General features: G+C 36.2%; 1 protein-coding gene across 1 annotated transcript in view; it reads left to right on the forward strand.

The window, feature by feature from the left end:
• Positions 1-3797: 3797 nt before the first annotated feature.
• ANKEF1 (ankyrin repeat and EF-hand domain containing 1) overlaps positions 3798-20208 on the forward strand; it is a 73311-nt gene continuing 56900 nt past the window's right edge. Inside the window, exons 1-2 of the mRNA XM_045833338.1 lie at positions 3798-3907; positions 4079-4200. The gene's annotated coding sequence lies outside the window, so the exon portion shown is untranslated. The remainder of the gene's footprint in view (positions 3908-4078; positions 4201-20208) is intronic.

Genomic DNA, 20208 nt, shown 5'->3' on the forward strand with positions numbered 1-20208 from the left:
TCTATGTTTCTCTTTCTCCCTTTTCCTTCTCTAAAAAAAATTAGTAAACATATACTTGGATAAGAATTAAACATAAAATCATCTTAGTTTTTTCACTGAGAGACATGAAAAGCCACAATCCCAATTTATGCCCACAGGGTCTCACACAACTGAGGCACATCTGTTTTCAGCCTGGAAGGAAGGTAAGGCTTGCTATAATCTCTGAGCCCAGCCTTTCTGTATTCCTTCCTATGTTGAAATCTTTTATTCTCTAATGCTTCAAACTCACTTTTCCTACCAAAACTTATTTTTCTAAAATATTATATTTTAGCTCTGGCTGGTGTGGCTCAGTGGATTGAGCACTGGCATGCAAACTAAAATACCATATTTTGCTATTATAATGCACACTTTTTGTCCATATTTTTGAGTGAAAAAATAAGGATGCACATCATACATGGGTATAATGAGGACATGTACAATGTGCACAAAAATGTGTGTGCGCATTATACATGGCAAAATATAGTAAATAATCTTTATTAGAATATACCAACAAATCTCAATACCTCCACACAACAAATTTAATGTGTTAGCATAAACCATTGAATGCATATTTCAATTTAAAACAAAATTTTAGCCAAAGAAAAGATGTTCTAATGGGAAATTAAAGAGGACCAGAAATAAAAGTGGGATATATCCCTCTCTTTTGTAAAATTACACAGTGGAGACAATTTAAAAGCAATGATCCAAAAGGACAATTGGTTCATACTTATGTTACATTTCTGCCTACCCCTCTGAAAATTTTAGGTGTTTTTGATGGAAGAAATTCTTAAGGGAACAAAGAAGTTTCTTCCTTAACATGACCTCTGAAAACATACTCTTCATCATGAAAGAAAGACCAAACTCATATTTGTATAATTATTACTAAAATTAATTAAATTTTATATAATATTTTGAAGAAATTTTGAGTATATACTTTATTTTACTAAATGATGTATGCAACTTTAGTTTTATTAAGTTTTCTTTAGTTGCAATCATAAGAGAAAATCTGAATTCTTTCCCTTATGATGTTACTTCTCTAGCATCTCTAGTTTGTAAACTCAAGGTGTTGAATTTACAAGATAATATTTAAGGGTGTCTGATCCTGAAGTTCTTTGTCATTTCCTTTAGTTAAGGACAAGCTTCTTTTGAAAAGAAAGCACTTACGAGTTCCGGCCAAGATAGAGGTGTAGGTAGAAACCCTTCACTTCTTCACACAACCAAAAGAGGGATAACAACCAACCTAAAATCAACAAACAATCAGAAGTTCCAGTAAATCAAACTGCATGGAAGTCCAACAACCACAAAATTAAAGGAACAGTCAAATAGAACAAACAGACTGGCAAGGTGGTGGACAGAGAGAAATCTAGCAAGGCAGTCAGCTGCATGGGCGGGCCTGGTTTAAGGGGAAACTAAGACTCAGAGTGGGCTGAGGACTCCAGTGGTTTGCTGCGGTAGGAGAAACTCCCAATCTCACATGAGAGTTTGTTGAAAACTAGAGACCAGCAGGCAAGCCGCACTGTTCTCTCCAGCCCCTCCCCTACATGCAGCACTGAAGCACAGCAAGGAGGGTTGCCCTAGCCAGTAAATACTTAGGCCCCACCCCCTTACAACTTAGAACTTAATTGGGGCCCTGAACAAAGAAATAGGGCCAAAATGAAGGAACAGAGCAAAACTTCAGAAAGAGAGCTATATGATGAGGAGATAGCCAACCTATCTGATGGAGAATTTAAAGCCCTGGTAATCAAAATGCTCACAGAACTGATTGGGTTTGGTTGAAAAATGAAAGAACAAAAGAAAGATACCCAAAATGAAATAAAATGAAATATTCAGAAAACCAACAGTGACATGAAGGAAACCAGGACACAAATCAATGATATGGAAGAAGAGGAAGAAGTAAACATCTAGCCAGAACAGAATGAAGAAAGAAGAATTCAAAAAAGTGAAGAGAGACTTACAAACTTCTTTGACAACTTGAAATGTTCCAATATCCTAATTAAGGGGTGCCAGAAGGAGAATAGGAAGAGCAAGAAATTGAAAACTTATTTGAACAAATAATGAAGGAAAACTTCCCTAATCTGGTGAAGGAAATAGACTTCCAGGAAGTCCAGGAAGCCCAGAGAGTCCCAAAAGAAGTTAGACCCAAAGAGGAACACACCAAGGCACATCATCATTAAGTTACCCAAGATTAAAGATGAGGAGAGAATCTTTTTTTTAAAATATTTTATTTATTTATTTTTTAGAGAGGGAAGGGAGGGAGATAGAGAGAGAGTGAGGAGAGAATCTTAAAAGCAGCAAGAGGAAAGGAGAGCATTACCTACAAAGGAGTGCCCATAAGGCTATCCATGGATTTCTCAAAAGAAACCTTACAGGCAAGAAGGGGCTGGAAAGAAGTATTTGAAGTCATGAAAGGCAAGGACCTACATCCAAGATTGCTCTATCTAGCAAAGCTTTCATTTAGAATGGAAGGGCAGATAAAGTGCTTCCCAGATAATATCAAGTTAAAAATCTTCATCATCACCAAGCCCTTATTGTGAGAAATGTTAAAGGGACTTATCTAAGAAAGAAGAAGAAGATCAAGGATACGAACAGTAAAATGAGAACAAACTCACAACTATCAACAAATGAACCAAAGAGAAAAGAAAAACAATGAAAACAAAAGCTAAGCAAACAACTAGAACAGGAACAGAATCAGAGAAATGGACATCACATGGAGGGTTTTCAGTGGGGAGGGGGAAGGGAGGAATGGGGGGAAATTCTAGCATTTAGAATATTAAACTTTTGGAGAAACTCATTGTGAAATCAAGTAGTATTATTCAACCCTTTGGCAACACAGTCTCACATTCTCGATTTGTTACTTAGAGTAAAGCTTCGGAATATTAAGCATAAACAGAGTCTCATGTGTCATAGTTCATTGCTTACTCAGAGTCATGCTTCAGTTTGTTTGCTTCATTTGAGGACCATGCCTTTATTATTCAACTTTATGTTCTTGGATTCTCTTATTACATTTCAGTTACTTTGTTAACTAAGAAATATCCTGGATATCTTGTTTTTAGATCATCATGCTTTTTAATCATACCATTTAATACAGGAAGACGACTGTTTTCTTAAAGAATATCTCTGGTAGCCCACTAACTAACTTCCTTTTCTAATGTGAATTTATTACCTGTATGTCTGCTGCTGAGCAGTGATTCTGGGATTAATTAATTAACTAGCTAATTAATTAATTTCTCTATGGTTAAATTCTATATACACCAAGTAATCCTCTTTTAACAAATAAGATATTGTATTGGATTATAACTTCTAGCAATTTTTTTTCAAACACATGCAAAAGAGGCAAACTTTTAGAGTCTTTGCATGTTTGAAATGGCTTTGTTTTTATTTTCATGCTAGACTGGTATATTTTAATTTTCAAAAAAAAATCAGATTTCTATAGTAGCCTTGCATGTTATAAATGCATCACATTAGTGTGTTCCTACCCTTTGAAAATCCCAATAGAACGGAATCAGTTACACAGTTAGGGGACAAAATAAGCCCCTGGACTTCTCTCCACCACAGTAGTTACAGTGAAGCAATATCCCATGCTTCACCTTTAGCCACTGTTTTGTATTGCTTGGGAAATCAAAAATTGCACTATATTGTACAGCCTTCCTGGTAGATGCTGGGAAGAATTGCAACATACTTTAGCATGTCTGGAAATGTGTTTTTTCCTGCCCACATCTTAAAAAGACATAATTGCATAGTGGGTGCCTTTGTGATTTTTTTAAGTGACTTCCGTGAACAAGGAGAAATGCTGACATGTTGGCAGAGCTGATCATTTTCATTGTGGATCTCATGCTTGCTTTAGCCATTTTTGTTATCCTATATGCTGTTTACTTCATAGCAGCCACAGGTATTTTTATCTTAGTCCTTCTCTATATTTTCAAAACAGAGATGGAAAAAAACTGTGACATCAACAAGGGCAGAATCTGGGTACTGGATTCTTCTAACCATAGTTCTGGGAAGCTATTTGCAGGCAATTTAGAGAAAGTCTGCTCCAGGAGGGTTCCTGTTCATTTTCCAGCCTCAAGAGAAGGGGCTTTCTTGCCCAAAGAAAGTTATCTCTTCTAAAGAGTGATGAGCTCTCTGGAGCAGAGGAGACCCATGGAAAGACTTGCTGGAACACCGGACCCAACCAACTGAGAGGTATCTTTTTAAAAAGACATCCTGCCCCCCAATTGTATAAGCTTCTGCTTCCATTAACTCTGTGTTCACTACTCCCGAGTGATATTTTTACTGAACAAAAGAAACTTGTGCACAATATTATATTTATTCATCAATGAATTTGGACCAACCAGTATCTTTATTCTATATGAGAGATATTGTTTAAGGTAAGCATGTGGAATATTTAGTTTAATTCTCCCTTTTGTGAATGAGATAATACAAGAAATATGCATGCTTGATGTCAGAGGGGAAGAATAAACTAATGCTTTTGATCACTATCTTCCATTTTCCAAAAATGGACTTGGTGGCCTCTATAGGAACTATAATAGTTGTTGTTTTCAGCTCAAAGTACCATTTATTCTTCTTCTACCCATGTTATTATCTCTCCCGAGCAATGGTTAGACACAGGTCAAAAGGTTGAAACTTCTGTTTCACTCTTCTCTTAAGCAGTTTGGCTATAGCCTTAGTAGAAGAGAAAGTATGAGAACATGGATGCTCTTTCCATCTATGGGTTGCTGTTTGTTCCTGGGCTCCAAGTGGCAAAAGTAATCAGCACTAGTCCTTGACTGGACAGTGTATTTTCAAAATGGTCCTTGGAGCAAAAACAACGTTTGAGAACGTGAAATGGCAGGAAGGAGATTTAGTCTCTTTGGTTTAGTGTCTTGTGAAAACTGGAGATTGTGAGGGAAAAAATTCAGGGTGATCTAATAGTGACACTTCAAACCCAGAAACTGGATTCACTTGGAATCACCTGGTACCTTATTTCTGTTTCATTGCTTTGGCTCAGGGAAGCAAATGAATCAGTTTGTCTTGGTTATTGTCAGATAAATGACCACAATAGGTGTCATGTGTTTGGGTTTTTATGGCATAATTTTATATTTTTATAGTACATAAATACATTTTTCACAGGAACAATATTTGGTTAACTTGCAGAACACTGTGGTAAATTGATTCTATTGTAGTCATTGTGATTACTACTTCTTAAAACCAAGCCCTTGTCCTCATATTTCATCTCCAAAGCCTGGAGGATTTTTGACATAAGTCTTTGAAGTATTTCTTTCCAAAAAACTAAAAACTTATTTTAGTCTCTATGTAAGGTAACACTTAAATGAACTCCTTATGAAAAAAGTAGCAAAATTGTGCTCGATAAGCAAAATAATAAGCTTAATCCCATGGACTATAAATACTTAAACTTTTAGTAGATCGTAAGTGTTCTCACCACAAAAAAACTGCTAACTATGCGAGGTAATAGATATGTTAATTACCTTGTGATGATTACTTCACAATGTATATTTGTATCAAAAAATCAAGTCATATACTTTAAACATACCACATTTTTTGGACCGTAAGACGCACCTAGGTTTGAGAGGAGGAAAATAGAGAAAAAAAATTTGAAGCAAAAAATGTGGTAAAATGTTTAATAATATAAATAACATAATATTTCACCAATGTAAATGTAAACAGAACTCAACAACAGCATTAACAACCATTATTCATCCCAAAATTGAGGCGGGGTGCATCTTATAGTCTGAAAAATACAGTATACAGTTATATATAACAAGTTGTATATGTTGAATAAGTATAATTTCTAATCAATAAAGCTGAAAAAGAAATAGGAAAATGTGTCAAAAATAAAAAATAAACCAAAACACAATAAATAAGAAAATGCTTAAGCTTTTAGAAAGTGAGGAACTCACTTTCATATAATAATGTTATACATGTTTTAGCCATGGCATTTGTTTGAGTGAAATGAATATATTTTATTGAATGAGTACAGGTTGTAGTAAGGAATTTTAAAATAATTCATCATCATGTAGTTTCCAAATTGATACCCAGATGTAGAGGGGGTGACCCATCTTGTGGCATGTGGGGTATACGACTAGACCAGACCATAAACCATTGCCCATAACTGCTGACCACCTGCATGGAATTACAATTACAGAGGCATTATTTTGTGAAATGGTTTTTTCAGTTCTATGGAAACTCAACTATTATGCAAATATGGAAGAATTACATAGATTTTTTTTGTCTTTAAATTTTAATGAGCTCATTGACTTATCGAGAAGACCTGGAGGGATGAGGACACAGTAGGTCAATTTTGATTAAGCAGTGACAAAAGAAAATGTCTTGAATAGAAAGAAGGGCAAGGGTAAGAGGGAGAAGTATGGACAAAGGATGAAGGGTCATGACATGCAAGCCTAGGGTATGATGAAACATAAATCTTGCCTTGCATAAGTGTTTGGATACCTAAGAAACATCTGCACTTGAATGTGCTACTGTCCAGGTGTGATGGTCTATAGCTGTACCCCAGTGAAAAATTTCTTGCAGTCTTTGCCATTTGTCCTAGAGCTCTCATCTCCTGTCTGTTTCTATTGTAAAAAAATTAGGGTCAATGGTAATGATTTGGTAAGAAAAGAAACCAAAACTGCTTTATATTTTGAGTATTTTTGAGGCTTGCCTTCAACCTCCACCATGTGCCACCTTACAGCTGCCTTTAGAGCACCTGCCAGCTCTGCAGAGCATCAGGATGGTGTGTCCCACCAGGCTCCTGCAGCTCCCTTCAGGTCCTTTTCACATGTGAAAGGTATGACTGTCCAGGGGTGGGTTCCAGAAACCTAGATTTAGTTCTGATAAATTCTAAATGCTGTTAGGTGAGAATTCATTTCTAAGATGTATTATTTACCCTCAGAGAGATTCAGTTAAGATTCCTTTTGGCTTCATTTTACAGAATGTAGCAACACAGTCTGAAAATTCAAAAAGACCTTGAAAATCTTTGAGTGCCCTTCTCATTCAGTTAAGAAATATCTTCCTCGATATCCCTGAAAGATGGTTGTCCCATTTCTGCGTAAACATTTTTCATGAGCTGTACAGGGAGCCTGTTGTTAAGAAGTTCTCTATAATATCCAATACAAATTTAAGCCCCTACAACTCCCATTTCTTTGTCCTGGTTTTGCCCAATTAAGCAATAATCGGGAAATAGTTGACTAAGTACAGTGACTTCACTGGAATAAACAGTTCTCAGAAGAGAAACTTCTCTTTTTCCAAATTTCTAGTCGCTACTCGCACCATGAAACAATGTTGTCCTTTGCAGTGCAAATAGGCCCCATTTATGATCATAACTCTTAAGATAGTCTAGGTTTTATTGTATACTTTAAGAGGAGATTCTTAATTTGTCTTTTCTGACTTATACATATTTGTTAATCAGGAATTTTGAAATTCATTTCTTGTAAGTTTCCTGAAATCTGGGAGTGTTGCCAATTTGCACTGAAGAACAGCATGTTATTAAATTCACAACTATTAGCACATTCATAACTATTAAAATGCAATTCTAATGCACTGACCCAGTTTCACAGCATGTCAAAAATTTAATTCAACCCCAGGTGACCCATACAGATGTCCAATAATTTTCCAGTGGATGTTGTTATTTGGAAGGTCAGATGAATTTAAACATTTTGGAAAATTGGCAATCTTGTCAATATAATTTTATGTGAATACAGAAAGAGCAACACTTTGACTATGTTAATCTTTATAGAATAAAGCCCCTTTTATCAAAGGTAGCTGAAAGTGGGGAAAATTGGAAAAGGGTTCTTCATCCTGTTTCTGAGGGTAGTGGAACCCACTCAAGTGGACCCAGGGCTGTGAGGGGAAGGTCCCATGGCTTTGGTACTAGGCTTGGGGGGTTAGAGTGTTAGATGTCAAATAGGTTCTGGCTTTGTAGATGGCTGAGGGAGAGCAAGCTTTCAGAACCTGCAAGACAAGGAGAGAACACAAGACCTGGAGTGCATACCTATTGTACCTTTTTTTTGTTTCTGCTTCTGGTGATATTTCTAACAATATATAAGCTTTTGGATCTGGGAGTCCAATTAGGATCTTGACCACACCCCTTTGGAGTGTTTGCGTCAAATCACTGCCTTTCTAAGCCTCCTTTTAAAAAGAAGGGGGTTATAAGCCCAATGACTTAGAAGACTTCTTTAGGTGTCAAAATACTGTAAACTTTACACAATAAAATGAGTTAGATACAAAACTCGGTCAGCCAAGATGGCAATTTGCACAGGCAGTCTCTTAAAATGTCTTGCTAATAATTCGGGAATGCATGAGACATGGGAGTACCCATGGGACAAGGTCATAGTTTTCAGGAGCATTTATAGAATTGAGGAAAAACTCCCAAGGTAAATTTTCTTTAAAAAAAAGATTCTATTTATTTATTTTTTAGAGAGGGGGAGGGAGGGAGAAAGAGATGGAGATAAACAGCAATGTGTGAGAGATATCAGTTGCCACTCACATGGTCACAACTGGGGACCCTGCCTACAACCCAGGCATGTGCCCTGACTGGGAATCAAACCAGACCGCTATTCAATCCACTGAGCCACACCAGCCAGGGCTGGAAGTAAATTTTCTTGGAGATCAAAATATATCCCCATGTTCCTATTGCAACACCTGCTCACAATGAAAGAGTGACATCATATGCACACCTGCATTCCAAAGGCGTCTATTACCCCATTGGTTCGGACAGGCTATCCAGACTTCTAAGCCCATGCATTTTGTTGTATCTGCAAGCTTCTTTTCTGTATTCAGTATTGATTACTTAGAATACTTTTTTTTTAGGATTTCAATGTGTTCACCCATTAAATGAATACATGGCATAAATAATAACTACTGTTGGGCTATTGTTTTATTATTTTAAGGGTTAATTGATTAGATGCTTTGAGCTACCCACTGTACTGGACAGTTTGGCAAAACAAAGACACAATACTTAGACTTCAAAAGGTTCCCATCATGTTTCTCTTTGAAAGAAACCATGGGGAAGACATTAATGAGAAGCTTCAGGCAAAGTAATCAACCAGTTAAACAAATTTAATACTTTTTCAAAAGTTAAAGTTTCAATAAAACCTCAGAATTTTCCAATGTTAATTTTATTCATTAATATCCTGTGTTTTGAATGAGCAAATTAATTCAGGTTATTCAACTGATTTGCATTGTAAATCATCTTTGTGCCTTAGAAGACAAACTTTGCTAAAAGTGAATGGATGGTTTAGCAATAATTTCTTGAATGTGGCACCAAAGGCACAGGCAAAAATAGTGAAAATATTTAAACTATACTACATCAAAATGAAAAACTGTGCATCAAGGAATACAACCCACAAACTGCATAAACAACCCAAGAGATGGTAGAATATATTTGTGCATAATAATCTCATAAGAGGTTTATATGCAAAATATATAAATAATTCCTACAACTCAAAAACAAAAATGAATCCAAACCTGATTATAAAAGGGGCAAAAATGTTAATAGACACTTCTTTAAAAAATGTATACAAATAGTAAGTACATGACAAGATGCTCCACATCACTAATTATTAGGAAAATGTATATCAAAACAATGAGATACCACCTTATATTCATTAGCATGGCTACTATTTTTTAAAAGAAACACTTTTGTAATGGCTTAATATATTTCTTATTTTATTTATTTATTTATATTTTTATTGAATTTTTCTTACTATTTGTCATCCTTATATTCTCTTCCACCTCCATGTACCACCCCCGTAATCATCACACTGTTGTCCCTGTCCATGAGCCCTTTTTCTTTTTTGCTTGATCCTTCCATCCCCAACAGCCCCCACCCCAAGCTATCAACCTTCTTTCTATCTATGAAACTGTCTATTTTCCTTATTTGTTCAGTTTGTTCATTAGATGTCACATATGAGCGAAATCATATTGTATTTGTCTTTCTCTGACTGAACTTATTTCACTTACCATAATGTTCTCCAGGTCTATCTATGCTGTCACAAAGGGTAACATTTCCTTCCTTTTTTACAGTCAAGTAGTATTTCACTGTGTAAATGTACCATAGTTCTTTTATCTACTCATCTACTGATGGACACTTAGGCTGCTTCCAAATCTTGGCTATTGTAAATAGTGCTGCAATGAACATATGGGTGCTTATATTCTGTCAAATTAGTGTTTCAGGTTTCTTCACATGAATTCCCCAAAGTGAAATTTCTGGGTCATAAGGGAGTTCCATTTTTAATTTTTTGAGGTTAACTCCATACTACTTTCCACAGTGGCTGAACCAATCTGCATTCACATCAATGGTACAAAAGTGTTCCAATTTCTCCACATCCTTGCCAGCACTTGTTGTTTATTGATTTATTGATGATAGCCATTCTGACAGGTATGAGGTGATGTTGCATTGTGATTTTAATTTGCACTTCTCTGATGATAGTGACATTGAGCATCTTTTCAAATGTCTGTTGGCCATCTGTATGTATGTCCTTTGGGAGACGTGTCTATTCAGGACCAGTGCTCTATTTTAAAAAATTGGATTGTAAGGGTTTTTTCAGTGTTTAGTTTTATAAGTTCTTTATAAATTTTGTATATTAACCCCTTATCAGATCTATCAGTGAATATGTTTTTGCATTCAGTGAGTTATCTTTTCACTTTGTTGATGATTTCCTTTGATGTACAAAACCTTTTTAGTTTCATGTAGTCCCATCTGTTTATTTTTTTCTTTTGTTTCTCTTGCCTGATGAGATATATATAAAAAAATATTGCTATGAGCAACATTTGAGATGTTACTGCCTGTGTTTTCCTCTAGGATTTTTATGATTTCTAGTCTAACATTTAAACTTTTAATCCAAGTTGAATTTGTTCTTGTGTATAACATCAGAAGGCTTGTTTCATTTTTTTGCATGCACCAGTCCAGTTTTCCAAACATAATTTATTGAATAAACTATCTTTAGCCCATTGTATGTGCTTGCTTCCTTTGTCAAATATTAATTAACTATAAAGGCAAGGATTTATTTCTGGGCTTTCTATTCTGTTCCATTGATCTAAGTTTCTGTTTTTTATGCCAGTACTAGACTGTTTTGATAACTATGGCCTTGTGGTATAGTTTGATATAGTATGGGTGGCATGATTTTTTCACACTTTGTTCTTTCTCAAGATCACTGTTGCTATTTGGGGTCTTTTGTAGTTCCATATACATTTTTGAAATATTTGTTCTACTTCTGTGAAATACATCAGTGATATCTTGGTAGGAATTGCATTGAATCTATAGATTGTTTGGGTAGCATGGAAATTTTTAATGATGTTAATTACTCCAAATCCACAAATACAGTATGTACTTCCACTTATTGGTACCTTCCTCAGTTTCTTTCTTCAGTGTCTTATAATATTCTGAGTACAGGTCTTTTACATCCTTGGTTAAATTTATTTATAGGTATTTTGTTCTTTCTGTAGCAATTGTGAATGAGATTGTTTTCTTAATTTCCCTTTCTGACGGTTCATTAGTAGTGTATTAAAATGCAACAGATTTCTAGATATTAATTTTGTGTCCTGCTACTTTGCTGAATTCATTTATCAGTTCTAGTAGTTTCTTGGTGGAATCTTGTCATCTGCAAATAATAAGCTTTACTTTTTCCTTTCCAGTTTGGATGCATTTTATTTCTTGTCTGATTGCTGTGGCTAGGACTTCCAGTACTATGTTGAATAAGAGTGGTGAAAGTGACCATCTGTGTCTTGGTCTTGATCTTAAGGGAAAACTTGTAGTTTTTGCCCTTTGAGTATGATTCTGGCAGTGGGTTTGTCATATATGGACTTTACTATGTTTAAGTATGTTCCTTAATTCCCACTTTGCTGAGAGTTTTTATCATAGATGGGTGCTAAATTTTATCAGTTGCTTTTTCTGCATGCATTGATATGATCATGTGGTTTTTATCCTTCATTTTGTTTATGTGGCATATCACATTTATTGATTTGTGAATGTTGTATCAACTCTGCAAACTCAGAGTAAATCCCATTTGATCATGGTGTATAATTTTTTTCATCTATTGCTGTATTCAGTTTGCTAATAGTTTTTGATGATATTAGCATCTATGTTCATCAAAAATACTGGCCAATAATTTTCTTTTGTAGTGTCTTTACTGAATTTTGAAATTAGGATAACACTGGCCTCGTAAAATGAGCTTAGGAGTATTCCCTCCTCTTGAACTTTTTGGGAATAGTTTCAGAAGTGGTATTAATTTTTCTTGGAATGTTTAGTAAAATTCACCTGTGAAGCCATCTTGTCCAGGGCTTTAGTTTGTTGGGAGTATTTGATTACTGCTTCAATTTCACTAGGTATAATCTATCTATTCCGATTCTCTGATTCTTCCTGATTTAATTCTGGAAGATTGTATGTTTCTAGGAATTTATCCATTTTGTCCAGATTGTCCAATTTGTTGGCATATAGTTGTTCATGCTATTTTTTTACAGGTTTTCTTATTTCTTTTGTGTCAGTTGTTATTTCTCCTCTTTCATTTCTGATTTTATTTATTTGTGTCCCCTCTTCTTTTTTTCTTGATGAATCTGGTTAAAGGTTTGTCAATCTTTCTTATCTTTTCAAAGAACTAGCTCTTGGATTCATTGATGTTTTGTATATTTTTAGAGTCTATTTCGTATATTTCTCCTCTGATGTTTATTATTTCCTCCTACTCACTTTGGGCTTTGTTTGTTGTTCTTTTTCAAGTTCCTTTAAGTGTAAAGGTAAGTTCTATTTGAGCTTTTTCTTGTTTCTTGAAATAGACCTGTAATGCTATGAACTTCACTCTTAGCACTGTTTTTACTGAATCCCACAGATTTTGGGTTGTTGTGTTCTCATGTTCACGTGTTTCAAGGTATCTTTTGATTTCTTCCTTGATCTCTTCGTTGATTCATTCACTGTTTAATAACATGTCATTTTTTTTTATTTCTCAGTTTTCTTCCTGTGATTGGTTTCTAGTTTCATAGTATTGTGGTCAGAGAAGATGCTTGAAGTAATTTCAATCTTCTTAAATTTAATGAGACTTGTTTTGTGTCCTAATATATGGTCTATCCTATAAAACATTCCATGTGCACTTGAAAAGAATGTACATTATACTGCTCTGGGGTGAAATGCTTTGAAGATATCAATTAAATGCAATTGAACTAATGTGTCATTTAAGGCTGCTATCTTGTTTTGATATTCTGTCTGGAATAACTACCCATTGAAATCAATGAGGTGTTAAAACCACATACTTAGACTATTTTTCTGTCAATCTCTCCCTTTAGGCCCATCAATATTTGCTTTACATATTTAGGTGCTCCCATGTTGGGTGCATGAATGTTTACTAGTGTTATATCCTCTTGTTTTTTTACTTCCTTAATCATTATGTAGTATCCTTTGTCTCTTACTATAGCCTTGGTTTTAAAGTCTTTTTTGTCAGAGGTAAGTATTGCTGCCCCAACTTAGTTTCCTTTCCCTTTGCATGAAATATCTTTTTCCACTCCTTTACTTTCAGTCTGTGTGTATCTTTCATTGTGAGGTGGGTTTCTTGGAGAAAATATACATGTGGGTTTTGTTTTCTTATCCATTCAGCTATCCTATGTCTTTGATTGGAGTCTTTAAGCCTATTCCATTTAAAGTGATTATTGATAGATTCATATTTATTGCCATTGTATTTTTAACTATTTTCCTCTTTTTTTTTCTTTTTCTTTGATTTTTCTTTTTAAAGCAAGCCCTTTGACATATGTTGCAATATTAGTTTGTTGGTAAGAAACTCCTTTAGACTTTTCTTGTCCGGGAAGCTCTTTATTTCTCCTTCAATTTTAAATGATAACCTTGCTGGGTATAGTAGCCTTCACTGTATGTTATTGCTTTTCATCACCTTGAATATTTCATACCAATCCCTTCTGGCCTGAAATGTTTCTGTTGAGAAAACAGATGACAGTCTAAGGGGGGACTCCCATGTAGTTAACTAACTGCTTTTCTCTTCCTTTTTGTAAGATTCCCTCCTTGTCTTTAAGCTTTGGCATTTTAATTATAATGTGTCTTAGTGTGGGCCTCTTTGGGTCCATCTTGTTTGGATCTCTCTGCACTTTCCTGGACTTGTGTGTCTTTTTTCTTCACCAGGTTAGGGAAGTTCTTTGTCATTATTTCTTCAAATAGGTTTTTTAAGTATATTTTATTGATTATGCTATTACAATTGTCCCACTTTTTCCCCCTTTTATCTCCCTCCACCCTGTACCTCCTTCTCTCCAGCATTACCCCCTCTTAGTTCATGTCCATGGGTTGTACATACAATTTCTTTGACTTCTCCATTTACTATACTATTCTTAACCTCACCCTGTCTGTTTTGTACCTACCATTTCTGCTTCTTATTTCCTGTACCTTTTCCCCCATCCTCCCCCTCATGGCTAATATCCCTCCATGTGATCTCCATTTCTGTGATTCTGTTCCTGTTTTAACTGTTTGCTTAGTTTGTTTTTGTTTTTTTAGGTTTAGGTGTTGATAGATGTGAGTTTGTTGTCATTTCACTGTTCATATTTTTTATCTTCCTTTTCTTAGATAAGTCCCTTTAAATTTTCATATAATAAGGGCTTGGTGATGATGAACTCCTTTAACTTGATCTTATCTGGGAAGCACTTTATCTGTCCTTCCATTCTAAATGAAAGTTTTGCTGGATAGAGTAATCTTGGATGTAGGTCCTTGCCTTTCATGACTTTGAATATTTCTTTCCAGCCCCTTCTTGCTTGTAAGGTTTCTTTTGAGAAATCAGCTGATAATCTTACAGAGAGTCCTGTGTAGGTAATTCTCTTTTTCCCTTGCTGCTTTTAAGATTCTCTTTATCTTTAACTTTTGACCAAGACAAATCATGATTTGTCTTGGTGTGGCCCTCTTTGGGTCCAATTTGTTTAGGACTCTCTGAGCTTCTGGATCTGTATGCCTATTTCCTTCACCAGACTGGTGAGGTTTTCTTTCATTATTTTTTCAAATAAATTTTCAATTTCTTACTATTTTTCTTCTCTTTCTGGAACCCTTATGATTCAGATGTTGGAATGTTTAAAATTGTCCCAGATGTTCTTAAGCCTCTCCTCGTTTTATCGAATTCTTTTTTCTTCATTCTGTTCCAGGTAACTGTTTCTTTCTTTCTCTTGTTCCAAATCATTGATTTGAGTACTGGCTTTCTTTCCTTCACTGTTGGTTTCCTGTATATTTTTCTTTACTTCCTTTTTTATGGCCTTCCCTTCTTCCTTTATTTTGTGGCTGTACTCAGTCATTTCTGTGAGTGTCCTGATTACCAGTTTTGAACTCTGTATCTGATATGTTGGCTATCTCCTCATTGCTTAGTACTTTTTCTGGAGTTTTGATCTGTTCTTTCATTTGGGCCATTTTTCTTTGTCTTGGCACTCCTGTTATGTTCTAAGAGGTGGAACCTTAGGTATTTTCCAGGGCAGGGCAACCCACTTCTCTCTGTTGTGGTGCTGTATGTGGAGGAGCCACCAGAGAGGGAACAATGCCCCTTGTTTAGCTCTCACCCTTCTTTTAGTCATTTTGCCTGCTACCCACAAATGAGGTGAATGTTTCCTTCTGGTGTGATTCACAGGTGGGTAGGCTTGTGTATGTTCTAGGACCCTGTGGGTCCCTCCGATGGACCCTCCTGTGAAAGTAGCAATTTTTCCCACTGCCACAACCCCTACAGGTTTTTACAGCCAGAGACTTTGCAGCTTTCTTTTCCTGCACTAGAATCCTGTGTTGCTGGTCTGTCTCACTCTCCAGTTGTTCCGGTTTATCTACATGTGAATGTGGGTCCTTCCGGTCTTGCAGTCACAACCTTGCCACATATCCTCTCTATCCCAGCTACCCATCTCTGCCCCTCCTACCAGTCTGAATGAACATTTCTTCTTTAACTCCTTGGTTGTCAGATTTCCATACAGTTCAATTTTCTGTCAGTTCTGTTTTTTTTTTTCCTTAATTAGTTGTTATCCTTCTTTTGGTTGTGCAAGCAAGTGAATATCTACCTATGCCTCCATCTTGGCTGGAGCCCTCAAATAAGGTTTTGATTCCTTGCTCAGTCTCTTCTTCTTCTGGTATCCTCATGATGCAGATGTTGCTATACTTCATGTTGTCCCAAAGGGTCCCTTAAACTCTCCTAATTTTTTAAATTCTTTTTTTCTTTTTTGATCTTCTGCTTGGGTGTTTTTTCTACCTTGTCTTCCAAATGGCTGATTTGATTCTCTGCTTCACTGAGCCTACTCTGTTCTTTCTAGTGTATTATTTATTTCAGATATTGCATTATTGCATTCTATATTTCTGACTAGTCCTTTTTTATGGTTTCTGTGTCTTTTTAAATGCAGTTGAACATCCTTATAATTATTACTTTAAACTGTATATCTGATAAATTGCTTGCCTACATTTAACTTATCATATATAATGCACAATTTTGCCCAACTTTTTTAGGGAAAAATAAGGATGGCATTATACATGGGTATAATGATTACATATGAGTATGGGCATATCATGGGCATAATAATCCCATGTATAATTGGCACAAAAACATGGGTGTGTATTATACATGGCAAAACTGGTAGCTCTTCTTCTGAAGATTTTTTTCCATCTTTCATTTTTGGGTCTGTTTCTTTGTATTCCCATTCTGGCTACCTCTTTGTTTTTGTTTCTTTGTATTAGGTAACTCTGTAAAGACTCTTATACTGCCTATGTCTGGCCTGTGTCAGATATTGTCTGTGTCTAGCCCTGGACAACCTGTTGGAGATATTAGATATCTACAGCTTGTAGCTCCCTCTGTTGGCCCTGAGTGTGTGCAGAAAGAAACAAGCTGCACACCAAAGCTGGCTTTTACCAGCAATGTGCCTGAGGGAGGGTCAGCTAAAGTCTCAAAGCTCCCTGTGATCTGCCTTCACCTGCAGGCTTTCTGTCAGGCTTAATCACTGAAAATGCTTCCAGCTGTACTCCTCAGAAGCTGGGCTTAGGCTCCACAGCATGGGGAGAAAGGGATTCCTGCCAGTTGTGCTACTACCTTCCTCCAGGTTGACGCTGCAAGCATGGGTGGGGAGTACTCTGTCCAAGAAAGATGGCTTCTGCTGTATGGGAATTGACTCAGCACAGGAATCCTTGTAGCTGACCCTTTAACTCTTTCCACAGAGCCACCAACCCCAGACTCTCCTCTCATGGCTCTAGCCCCCTCTGCCGTCTGCCAAGCCCAGGGTAAATGACTGCTAACAAGATTTTGTGCATTGGCTCTTTAAGATCTCTGCATCTCTTGCCTTTTCTCCCACTGCTTTTCACAGCCAGGTGTTATTTGTGTTCCTTTCCCAGTCTGGTGCTCTAGGCCTCGGAGCCCAGCTTGGGGTTTATGACCCACACTTCTCAGAGAGAACTCCCCAACTGTTGAAATATCCCTTCAGAACTTCAGCTGCCACCCTTGGGAGCGCAGCCAGCCCTCTCATGCCTCTGCAGTTCTTACCAGTCTTGTTGTGGTGGTGTTGTTTCTTCTGTAAGTCCTTGGATATAAGGCTTCTCTTTAGCTAGTGTTCAGTTGTAATTCAGGATGATTTTTCTATAATTTAGTTGTAATTTTAGTTGGTCCTCAGAGGAGGTGAATGTAGGTAGCTTCTACTTATTCCGCTGCCATCTTGGATCTCTTCAATGGCTACTATTAAAACCAAAAAGTAACAAGTGTTAGTCAAGATATTGAGAAATTTAATCACTTGTGTACTGTTGGTGGGAATGTAAAATGGTGCAGCCGCTATATAAAACAGTATGCTGATTCCTTAAAAAAGGAAAACTAGAGCTACCATATGATCCAGCAATTCCACTTCTGGGTATATACCCAAAAGAATTGAAAGCAGGAGTATCTCAGAGAGATATTTGCACACTCATGTTCATTACAGTATTACTCACAACAACCAAAGTGTACAATGTCCATTGACAGTTGGATATATAAATAAAATGTAGAATATACACACCATGTAATATTATTAAGTCTTAAAAAAGGAAAGAAATTCTTACATATGCTACATCATGGATAAACTGTGAGTATATTATGTTGTGTGAAAGAAGATATTCACAAGAGGACAAATATTGTATGATTCTGTTCACATGCAGTATCTGGAATTGTAAAAGTTATAGAGACAGAAAGTGGTATGGTAGTTACCAGAAACTGGCATGTGAGTAGTGGAAATTTATTATTTAATGGGTACAGAGTTTCAGTTTTGCATAATGAAAAGAGTTCTGTGGATAGATGGGGGTGATGGTAACAGAAAAATGTATATATACTTAATGACACTGAACTACACAATAAAACTGGTTAGGCTATAAGGAATGGTGCTTTTCATGGGCATTTTGTATAGGTAAACTATTGAGATTATTTGGCTTTTAAAAAATTGTTTAAAACATACATACCCACTCTCAACTCCAATTGCACAGTTAAATCACCCAGAAAAGCTTTTAAAAATGGTAATTCTTTGGTCTGGGGTATTTTTTTAATACCCTGATTTTTTTTTAAAGAATGGAATTTTTTTAATCCTCACCAGAGGATATGTTTTTAAGTAAATATTCCCAGGTGATTGTAATGTATGAGCAGCATTAAAAATGACTGCCTTAGGCTCTCTATCATTGAATTATCTTTATTAGCCAGTGATTATTTTGTTTCTATATGACACTAATAAGTATGGGGTGTCCCAAGTAATTAGCTAGCTTTTCATAATGAAGAATTTAATATTAGTGAGCCCCAGCATAGAAATCCTACAAATAAGTACTGCTAGTTCTTATATGAATTGAAAACAATTCATAACAGATTTAATAGCACATTTATTCAATTTGCTTTTAGTCTCGAACAAGGTGAGTCAAGAGTTCTTTTGATGTTCAGATGTAGTTAATTCTTAGGGAGGCCATTCAAATACTTTTAAGAAAATATAACAATTAACTGATAGCCTTATCTGAAGACTCCTACCAAAAGAGACCAAAGTAAGGACAATAGAAAACAACTATGAACTTTTTTGTGTGCTTGTTATTATGGAAAAATTCCCAAATAGGTGGCAACCATATTTCCAGAGATTTAGGTTCACTATTTCCTTTGGATAAATTTCCAACACTGAGTTCTTCACACAGCTCTAGCTATTCTTCATATTGCTTCATTACATGTTAGTCCTGGCACTGAATTGAAATCATGTTTTTATTTTTCCTACACATGACTGCAAGAATACTCTTAGTAAGATGTGGGTACTTGTTTTTATGCTTAAAGATTTGCTATAGCTCCCACTCACCAGAGAAGAGTAATGTGAATACTTTCATCAATCTTGGTCTTTCACCCACTTATACTGATGATTCTATGATTAGAGAATCATAGATTCTCCATTATACTGATGATTAGTTTTCTCTAATTATTTTTAGTCTAAAAAGTATAGGTTCATGGAAAGTTCTTATGTTGTTACATAAACATTTTCAATATTTCCAGGGTTTGAACAAGCTCAAAACTTCAAAATGAGAATGTTAATCTCAGGGCACAGGACAGCATATTATGAGAGTCCTCAAATGATTTCCTGCACAATAGATATCATTCCATTTTTTTGTGTGTGATGGAATAGTCTTCTAATGAAGAATACTGAAGACTCTAAGAAAGCCCGGGGAACACGAAGTGGAGAGTATGAATGCAAAGGATTTTAATCCTGAGTAGTAACATATGGAGCACCAACTGCTAAAGTATTTCAATTCTTTGACCTTGCGTGCTCTTCGCAAGGTGACTTCATAACTATTCTCTTCAGCATGTGTCTGCATCTGTTTTCCTACCTCTTGAATCTGGGCTGGCCTTTGGACTTGACTAGGCCAATGGAATGTATAAGAAATGAGAGTGAGCCAGTTCCCAGCCTGGAACTGATGGGACCTCAAACTTTGCTCTCTCTTTTGGAGACCTGCCAGCACCTTGGGAATAAGCCCTGGCAAGACTGTTGGAGGCTGACAGTACATATATAGCAGAGCCCAACTCTCCTAGTCAAGGCCACACCAGACCAGCCTTCAGCCACAGACCCCCAAACATGAGAGAGCCCACCTGAGATCGGCAGAGCATCATAGCTGATCTGCACCTGGCCACAGATGCATGAGGGAGCCCACTGAGACCAGAAGACCCAACCAGCTGACCCATACATTTTTGAGCAGTAATACCTACTTAGTATTCTTGGGAATGCTTACTTAGT

The sequence above is a fragment of the Phyllostomus hastatus genome, unplaced genomic scaffold (genome assembly GCF_019186645.2).
Source record: "Phyllostomus hastatus isolate PE091 unplaced genomic scaffold, TTU_PhHast_1.1 phas_contig_17, whole genome shotgun sequence".
Lineage (NCBI taxonomy): Eukaryota > Metazoa > Chordata > Mammalia > Chiroptera > Phyllostomidae > Phyllostomus > Phyllostomus hastatus.